A 10820-nucleotide genomic window follows, 5' to 3' on the forward strand; every position below is an offset into this window, starting at 1 on the left:
GACGTCGTAGCCCAGATCTCTTCATCAATTGGCAATAATGTTAGCCATTGAACCGTCGGAAAGGCCACGGGATTGTACGGGTTGTAACAATCCCATGTCATAATTACAACCCAGTAGTGTCAGTTTTCTTCAGTTACAACTCAACATTGTTCTTTCACCTTCATCTTTGCCTTCCGAGAGGTATCTTACCACCACGTTTCCCAACACACATCCTGTAAACATTTCTCTCCTCTCCAATACATGGTGCATAACCAGCTCACCCAAGTCTTTTTGATTCATTATTCTCCTAATATTGGGAGATGGATGTGGATTATGCAGTGACTTTTTCTAGACATTTATGCAGATATTTTGCATTAACCTCCGAGTCTTAGTTATGACACTCGCCTTTTATTTGTTAATAAAAATCGATTTATGTGTAGACGTTAGCGTACGCAGGATTATTTTTTCGGAGGGGGCTGGAGTTTTTAAGGAGCATATTATATATCTAAAATATATAAAATATTTTGTAATTGCCATTTTTTATTCTTCGTTTTAAATGTTGTTCATAGACAAGAATGATCATCATGGTTCATTTTAAGGGTGGTTTGGTTGCTTTAATTTGAAAATTTAGATTATCTTAATATTTCGGAAGGGGCTGTAGCCCCATCAGCTTCCCTGCTTACGCCAGTGTGTGTACAGTAACGGAAAAATACTTCCCCCCGTACAGTCCCGTACAGCCTTAATACCAATAGTCTTTTGGGGGATGTATTTCTTTCCATGACTGTACGTCCATCCAGGAATTAACGTGGATAATCTGTACGCTCCTTTTCATTACATGACTTGAAATACAGGGTGAGTCAAAAGTCAGGTTACATAGGAAGTTGTCTCGTTGATTGTCCGTTAACGATTGAATGTCAGTTTCCTGGTGCATGTATCCGTCGCCGTGGTCCCATTGAGTGGCCACTGCGGTCTCCAGACCTGACACCAATGTTTTCTTTTTCGTTTGGGGTCATTTAAAGGCGCTCTCGCATACTCAGTTAAGATTCAGAACATCCAGTATCTGAAGGAACGCATTACGTAATGTACAGACATGATTATACCGGACGCTCTGTAAAAGGTTCTGAAAACGTCGCGTGCACAAATGCATTGATGTTCAAGGAGAACACATTGAATATATACAGGGTTTTACAAAAAATTCCCGGTACAATTACAAAAAAACATAGCTCGGAAACTACATGCAATAGACCAATGCTGTTGATTGCAAAATATACTACAACTCTCCACGTTTATATGCCATACACCTCAATGTGCGCCCCTCTAGTTCTCTCAGAACATCAAGGCAGAAATCCACTTCTGCACATACACGCCCCAGCATATCACCAGTAACAGTTACGATACTCTCTGTTATTCTTCTTCGAAGAGTAGCAACATCTGGAAAAAGAGTGCGGTAAACACAATCTTTGACATACCCCCAGAAGATGAAATCCAAGGGTGTGATATCAGGAGAGCGCGGTGGCCAGGGAAGAGGTCCATCACGACCTATCCACCTGCCAGGGAAATGCCTATGCAGAAGACCTCGAACATCCTTTGACCAATGAGGGGGTATCCCATCTTGTTGAAAAATTATGCTTCGCATATAAACATGGAGAGTTGTAGCTCATTTTGCAATCAACAGCATTGTTCTATTGCATGAAGTTTCCTAGCTATGTTACTTGTAATGGTACCGGGACTTTATGAACACCCTGTACTATAAATCCCTATGTAACCTGACTTTTGACTCACCCTGTACTATATCTTCACATTAGTGTTTTTCTGGAGAAACGCTGTTCATTACGAATCGTGAAGCGAATAATACTACGTGCTCATCCAGGCCATAGCGTGATCGTGCAATTAAACTGCGAATTCCGTGCAGAGAAAAAAAATATATTGGCTGCTAAATTCCAGCGGCCACTCTCCATTGGTTTCCTTCGCAATCTTTGGCCAATCGGCAGACAGGATGTTTGCAATATCCTCGTGCTTAGGAAGGGAAATCGTGTTAGACAAGAATTTCCCCTAACGAATAGAAACGGGCAATTGTTATGTAAAAAGCCTTGTCGAACGCGTGCCGTACTTTGAAAACAGCGTCTTCTGCTCTCGGCTATGGACGACACTCGAAGGTTTCGTGTGTGCGAATCGAAGAAGTCGGTCAAGAGCAAAAAAATAATGCACCTCTCATTTCCTGGCCTGTTGCTCAGCGCCTGACTTTTTTGCAATTCTTGCTGATTTTGCAACCCAAGTGGGTTTCCGGATTGCAAACAAGAGGTGGAAAGTTTTGCCAAGCGCGGCATGATTCTCTGGCGTGTGAAATGCTGGAAATTCTTCTTCGTCATTCTCCCTCTGTTTCGCATTTTAGTAGCTATATTGGTAACAAATATAGTAATTTATAGTAATGTCCATGTTTGCCGATGTGTAAGACGCAGTCCCATTTTCGTACACATTTTTTAAGGAAAAAATCTTTATCACTAAATTTATAATTAATTTGCAGTATTTCAAATACAAAATAATATGTAGGTCTACTTTCAACAACAAAAATAACCTAAGCTAGGAGTCCTCCTCCGTGGCCGTGCGCTCTAAGGCGCTGTGCTTTGGACTCCGATTGCGATACGACATGGGTTCGAGTCTTCAGCCTCTGGGTATTCGGCCTGTGTATAGGACTCCCCATAGTGAGAAAATTGGGAAGCTACGAGTGAGTAGCGTAACACGATCTGGGAAATCTATAACGGCTGAGGGTTCGACGTGCTGACTCCACGTCATCCCATTACCGGTTGTAGATCTCCACACCTCTAGGTAGGATTGTGGGAGGGAGATAGCCCAAGGGCTGTAGAGCCACGTGTTATGTAATCTAAATAGGAAAGAATACATTTTTATCTTCTTCGTCACACACCGCAAGGAAGCAAGAAAGAAATCGTGTATACCCTGTCCCAGCTAACTGTGGAGTTGTCCCGCGCATAGCGTCAGAGGAGGAGGAGTGAAAGCACAGCGTTGCCAACCGTACGATCCTGATCGTACAAGTATGGAAATTCCATGGCATGTACGATCCAGACCTTAGTCAGTACGCTAAAGGTAAGGCTTGTAAAATTTGCACTTGATGTTTTATCCCTTATATTTTCCTAAGAAATTCTTAAACCAAGCGTAGGAAACTGGAGACAAGAATACGGTCCTTTTGCCATGTGCGTACGGTATTATAATTTTCAAAAGTTTGCAACGCTGACAGAGCGAAGCAGTTAAAGCGGTAACTCCCGTCGCCCATTACGCAATCTCGTTTCTCTCACTGTTCATTGGTGGAGCCGTCTCGTGTCACTACTTGCGCAGAGACTTGTTCTCGTTCTCCTGGTCTACAGTTAGCTGGTACAGTGTATAACTCAGAACAGAGGAAATTTCCAGAAATGAAGGTAATAAAAACTGAGTATCGGCGTATAAGACGCACCCTGTTTTTCAGACCTATTTTTAAAGGGTAAAAGTGCGTCTTATACGCCGGTAAATACGATATATAGCTGAGACCAACCACTTTGAAACGATATCCAACCCGATTCCGATGTATGAAAACTGTAATAATTAAAAAAAAATGTTCAAAATATTGACTAAGTGGGCCATGGAAATGTTTTTTTTTTTTTTGCTAGTATGCAGCAACCGGAAAAAAAAAAATCGAAATATGCAAACGGAAGAGGATACTGCGCGGAACTGAAGAATGTCTGAACAATGCAGGTCATGTGTACCAGGGGTTGGTAGGGAAGTAGAAAATCATTTGATTCATTGATTGATTGACTTCATTTATTTAACTTTGCTTTTCTGCCACTATTGGCTAAACGCGGAGATGGGGATGAATGATGAGATGAAGGGATAATCAAAAACATTTCTACAGTGCTCGGAAAAAAGCACTTAAGTAAAAAGAAAATGCAATTTTACAGCTGGAAGTTTTTCATGTTTATTTCCCTTAATAGCAAACATTACTTATAGCTGTCCTGTACATGGTGGATTATTACTGTTTAGAATCTTTACACATGTCAAACATAAAACTATACTTATAATATTTTATTTAATGGTTAATTTAATGTCAAATCAAGCGATAAAAATAATTTTTGAACCTTTGGCATTCAGATTTTGTAGATTTTTTGTCTATACATTGTATAAATTTTCGCAGACATTACAATACAAAAATAATATATTTCCATAAGAACCCATTGCCGTCCAATTATGAAATTTTGCACACAAATAGTAAATTGATGTCTTGAAGACATATATTTTTCTAAAAAAATATAAGAAATTGTGTTTTTGAGATTGATTTAAAAAAAAAAAACTTTTTTTCGAGTTTCTTAAAAATTACAAAATTCAAATACGCAGTCATGTTGTATTTCTAATAAAAGCTCATTAAAACAAAAGAGAATAACACCAATTTGAGCTCTCTACGTCAAATAGTTTTTGATCTATAGTTGTTTAAAGATTTCAAAATGTCTTCAAATCTTGGGATTTTTTTTTTTTAATAAAAATTGAAATTTGGCAGTATCTTTCTTTCATATCACCACTCATCTACATCGTCGCGATTAATAGGCAGAAAAGCGACATAAAGTAACAAAAATGCTGAATTTAAACTAAAGATAGTCTGAACCTAATTTTCCAGCGAACAACGGTCAATAGCGAAAAATTTGATCAAGACAGAAGCGTGTTGTTTGCCATTTACGCTGAATGATTTTTACCACGCAACGAAGTTACAGCACATAAACTTCACTTTCTGCCTTCCCAGAACATGCCGAAGAAGGGAAAGGCAATTAACGACGTCCATTCCTTAATTATAAATAGACTTATCGAGGCTAACACCGGCAGAATTAACTGCTCCGAAAGGTGGAATCGCTTGTTCGACGCTGTACCCGGTGGAATTGCGTGATCCTCGGGGAAAATCTTGTTGCGTGCGTGTTTGGGATGGCACGGTGGTAACGCGTGAAGCGAAACTTCGCAGTTTTTTGATAAAGCCGAGAATTGCTGTGCGTATCTATGTATCAACGTAATTGTTCGCTCCCAAACAATCGGTCGAAATATGTAGACCGTGAAGACCGTCGAAATTCGGACGGAAATTTGGGAAAAGAAACTTTCATAAGGGATATTGACAGAGCCGCGGTAGCTCCATGTCCACCTCCGTGGCGGAGTGGTTAGCACAGCGCGCTGCAACGCCAGGGGTCCTGGGTTCGAATCCTTGGTAAGACATGAATATTTGTGTTTGTCCCAATGAGAAATACCGAAAAATGTAAAAATTGAGAAAAATGTTAAAAACGGGGTATACTACCGCTCAGGTGTACTCATTTTAATAAGAAAAAGTCGTTAGGGCGTCTTACTACCATGCGAGAGACCCGGTTCGATCCCCGACGGGAAGGAACCGGAATTTTTTCTAACTATTCAAGCGGCTCCGGCACCCACCCAGCGTCGTATAAAGTGGTGACACTCTGGTTGGTAAAAGCGGTCAGGGGCGTGGTGCTGATCACGTCAATCCCACCTTCGGCCGTGTACAAGAAAGTGTGGACCCAACTGCACCCATACGCCCCTGACCCCTAAGCATATGGGGCTATCCAGCCTTACTTGAGTGACATTTCACACACAAAATTTAAGGTTCTAGACATGAGATTGGATTAAAATATTCAAAATGAACTGATTTCATATAGTTGTGAAGTACTTTTTGGTGTCTGCTAACAAATGTAAGAAACTGGAGCATATCGATATATGCTGAATGCATGAGCACCATTAACGAAAGTGTGTAACGTGTGTGACGCTTTAAAAATGTAGCAAAGTTTGACTTTATTTGTCTGTGAAGCATGTAGTCTACATATGCTAGTAATTTTTGTTGGTGAAATGTGCAAATTAAATGCATTCACAATTAAATTAAAAGCAATAATAATTTCCAGATTAATTAATTTTGTTCTTTACATAGAGTAGGGCCACTCTTGCGAAATGCCCCATGTGTGTTCTTTGTGAGTGTCCCTTCATCAATTTCATTATATCATCATCGCTTATCCTCATCGTCGCGTTTAGCCAAAAGTGGCAGAAAAGAAACGCTAAATAGCAAAAATCCAATCAAATTATTCCTTGAACGTTTACACTTCGATTCCAATGTTCCTTTCTATTGATTCTTCTTCCATGACGAAAGATAATGTCCTGTTTCCTCTTCCACTCTTTGAATGCTACACATCATGTAGGTGAACGTGTAAACGCAGTACCCAGACTCCGAAAGATGTAATTTAATTTCTATGGCTCAAGACGTGGAAACAGCATACCACACGTTATCTGAAAACAATATGATCGTCGTACAATGAGGGATATAAAGCACAAAACACTTTCAATTGTTTTCCCCTCGCATACAAATTACCTCATGGAATTGCTGCCTGGAACGGCGGACACAGGCTCGAAGCGGCATGAGTGAATTCAGATTTATACGGCTCGAACGTAAAACAGGTGCTTGAGTCTCAACTTATCTCCAGAACTGCAGCGAAGACATTCTTCCCCCCGCCACGGGGAAACTATTTTGCATGCGAAATCCCAGTCATTTTCCATTTGACGGTTCTGGAAAAGAAAACGAAGTCTTGTGAGTTCTCTGGGCTTCTCGGTGTAAACTGTGAATTCTGCAACTGCATCCATGGTGCTGTGTGCGTCCCATGTCTTGTCCTTGTGGGTGCTGAGTTTCCTTATATGCACTAAACTGAGTTAAACGTGTAATTTCGGTTTATTTCATGTCTCGAAATAACATTACTGTATAAGTATTGTATTTGTAGGCGTAGAAGACGCACTTTTCTCCCTTAAGAATAGGCGTGTAAAGCAGAATGCGTCTTGTACGGACACGGCTGGGTTGTAACGATTCAATTGAAAAGTCAATGTATTAATTACAACCCGGCAGTGTCTGTGACTGTACGCCGATACTCAGTTTCTGATTGCCTTCATTTCTGGAAACTTTCTCTGTTCTGAATTGGGATGCTGTGAAAACTAAGACAGCGGCTAAATCATTTACGAAGTATGTCATTAGGAATGCACTGAATGGTACAAAAAACAATTTGTTGGATGAGGACTCAAGATTCTCAGATGTAGAAGAGGTTTCAAGTCATTCTTCATTTATCTCTGGAGATAAATGTCTGGGTTTTGACGGAGATTACAATGTATTATTTCTGTAGATTACGAAAGTTATTTGTTGAAAGTATACCTAGTTATTACTTTGTATTTGAAATATTGTAAATTAATTACACTATTCAGTGATAAAACTCTTTCCTTTAAAAAAAAAAAAAAAAAAGGTGTGCGTTTTGTATGCCGGCGCGTCTTATACGATGAAAAATACGGAAATTTCCGTACGAAGTCAGGCCACATGTAAAACATTTGGGGGCCGATTGTGGGTAGGCTTCCCGGAAAGGCCGGGTGTCCCCCGGAATCAATCTCACTCTCCCGGTGTTTCGGACAGATTTTGTTATCTCCTGGTATTGCAGTGGACTCTTTTTAATTCGAACTCCAAGGGGCTAAGAAAAAAATCGAATTATCCAAAATTCGAATTAACCAGAATATAATTTTAAAAAAACACACCAATGAAATAACACACTGTATTAAACATAAAACTGGATTAATACGCAAACAGTACACCTTACCTTACAACTGCTACTTTTTTCCATATCTCCATCCAGGAACAGTACACTACGCTGTATTAACTAAGTTAAATGTAACATAGGCTAATTGCAGTTAAATTAACAACACACGTGCTGTATTTCATATGAAACATAAAATCACTACCAGAAGTACTGACGGATCAAGTTTCCACTTGAAGAATTTTGTTATTTCTGTTTGTTTCGGTTTTGTAAATGATACATGATACACAAAATCTTCAGTCATTTAGAGCGTTTAACAAACCATCATTAACATTTTCCTGGGCCTCAACAAATCACAAAACAACCTTTTCAAGAACAAAAGGGAGACGAGTCATCTGTTGGAATTTCTTATGTAGCAACCGCTTTGGTCTTTCTTGGAAAGATTTATGTTAAATTATTGGAAACCTGATTTCCAATTATCCAAATTTAACCTTCAAAATTCGAATTAAGTTGTCATTTTCAACATTGTTTTAGATAGGGGTTTCAAGGGGAATGTGCTTTTGTTCGAATAAAAGAGAGCACATATTATATTTTTATTATTATCTTTATATTGTCTTTGGTATGCATTTCCCGAGAGAAGAAATTTGTTATTGCAAACTAAACCATAAAAACCGCACAATATTATTTTGAAAAGTCTTCATTTTTGAAGATTATTTTTACAGTATTACGGCTTCAGAAGAGTCTGTGTATCTCTATATTGATTTTGTCTTGTTTACAAATTGTGGTTGCTAGATCCTTTTGATAAAGTTGGTTCAAGTTTGTAGTCACAGTAGCAAGATCACAAACAGATAACAGATGATATTCAGGACATTAATCTTCCAGAGCATTTTAATCTAAAAGGTTAGAAGGTTGTAAAGAAATCTTCCGGAAATATATTCTTTAAAGTTGTGGGCCGCAGACTATAGTTTGGACAGCCCTGGTCTAAAACATCCTCAAATTATATTCCTAAAATTCCCGAGTTTCGTTCATCATGTTCCAAAAATGGTTTGTACAGAAAAGTTGTGAAAAATGTTCAAAAGGGGTAAAAGGTTGGAATATCATCACCGCGAATATTTCGAACACTTTATGTCACATTCGCGTATCACGGGTTCAGATTTCACCACGTAGGATAACGAAATAGAACATTTTCTCTTCGAAACTACTAACATTACGAAACTTCCTACGTTCTGCACGTATCACTGTAAACAAAATATATGTATTTCCGTTCACACTCTGGCTACGCTTCTCCTTACACATGACGGACTCAAAAGTCATTCAGAGTAGAAAACACGGATCTCGAGTCGGTCGGTTCATAGTAACGTAACTTCCTGTGTCTGAGCTGTGACAATGTGTTGCGACAGAAGACTTCGCGTCGCTGCTTCTGTGAGAATTCTGTCTTCCTAATTCGTTCATACGAATGTTTCTTATAGAAAAAACGTAACCTGTTTTTTTTTCGACCAGCTCCAGCAAAACCTTCTTAGAATTTTCGTCTCCTTTCCAAAACCTTAAAAAATCCACGTAGGGTGTCTACCAAAATGACAAATCCGAAATTCTTGACTGTTTCATGACCTTTCTTGAGCTTTATTTCCTTTTTATTGACCTTTTCCACCCTTTTTCTAAACCTTTATTTAATCGCCCCCTACTTAGGGATTGGTCCTCACCGTGGCGCAGTGGTAGCGTCGTCGCCTTGTAATCAAGGGGTCCCGGGTTCGATACCCGGTGGAGGCACATAGTTGTTCGGATCTCAATTTAAACTGTAGGTCCAGTCCCGATTAGCCTTTCTGTACATAAAGTGGACTTCAAACAACAATTCAATCAACATACTTATGGATATTAAAATTAAGAAAATATCTTTATTCAATGAAAAACCGCTACCACAAGGTCGGTTAAGATGAAAACTGAAGCTGTACTTTAACAAAGGATTAAGGCTTGCTTTAATTATGTAAAAATTAATGCTTCAAACCCCATAGTGCATCATACACCAAAATTAATAAAAAAGGTAAGCAAATTAAGCTAGAGGGCTCATACCCCACATATGAAGGTTCATAATCAATCCTTCCCTTTTTAATGCTTACAACCCCTAAAAAAAATAATATTCCTATTGACCCTCACAATAGGAACCCTCCTTTCCATTTCTTCCACCTCATGATATGGAGCCTGAATAGGCTTAGAAATTAATCTAACATCTTTTATTCCATCAACGTTACTTAGATATGTAGTTGATAACTTAAACATAATTTTAACTATCACAATCGGGATAGCAGCAATCATTGGAGCAATTGGAGGGTTAAATCAAAATTCGTTACGAAAAGTTACAGCCTTTTCATCAAATAACCACATATCGTGAATCATCCTGAGAATAACATCAGAAGATAACACCTGACTAACATACTTACTCCTATACATCCATATAACCTCCTCCGCTATCATGCTATTTTCAATAAACAAATCATATTATCATATTCATCCTGGATGAGGAATGGTCACATCACTTTATTTAATATACTATTTACAAAACTTACGCACACAAGAATGTAACTCTACAAATTTTAACCACAACTCAATTCAATTTTAGATTTCGAAATTTTCAATCTTATCAAATCCCAGTGCAGGTATACATAACAATGTAAGTTAACTATACTGTAAAAAATAGAAAAAAAATATTGGCCAAAAGGATAATTTCTTGACTTTATTTTAACTTTCTTGACCGATTTGTTGATTTCTTGACTTTTTCTTGACTGCATATGTTTAGAATTCCTTCCAAAGCATTCCTGCGAATCCTTGTGTAGTTTGCTTTCACTGGTGCGTAAATATAGTTTCGTGTCTACGTCAGCCTATTAATCTATAGTTAACATCTAGACAATACGTAGTGTAAGAAAACCAAGCGAAGATTCACGGTATTGCCGTAAAGGAATTCTAAGTAGATGTCATTTTTCAGATTTTGGAAACACCACGGTTTTTTCGAAAGGCGGAAATTGACGGTCAGAGAGATCAATTTCTACTGCCATCCGATTACCGTAAAAAATTCCCATGACCGTTTCTGAAGTATTCACGGCCATTACACAGTTGCCCTAAGTAATGCACTTTTATTGATTCCAGGCCCAGGGCTCTTTGTGAGTGTACCTTCATTAATTTCATCATATAATCACTCATCCTCATCGTCACAATTAGCCAAAGGTGGCAGAAAAGTGACGACAAATGCCTGCCTTCGTGGCA

Source organism: Lepisma saccharinum, chromosome 9 (genome assembly GCF_977018435.1).
Source record: "Lepisma saccharinum chromosome 9, izLepSacc3.1, whole genome shotgun sequence".
Classification (NCBI taxonomy): Eukaryota; Metazoa; Arthropoda; class Insecta; order Zygentoma; family Lepismatidae; genus Lepisma; species Lepisma saccharinum.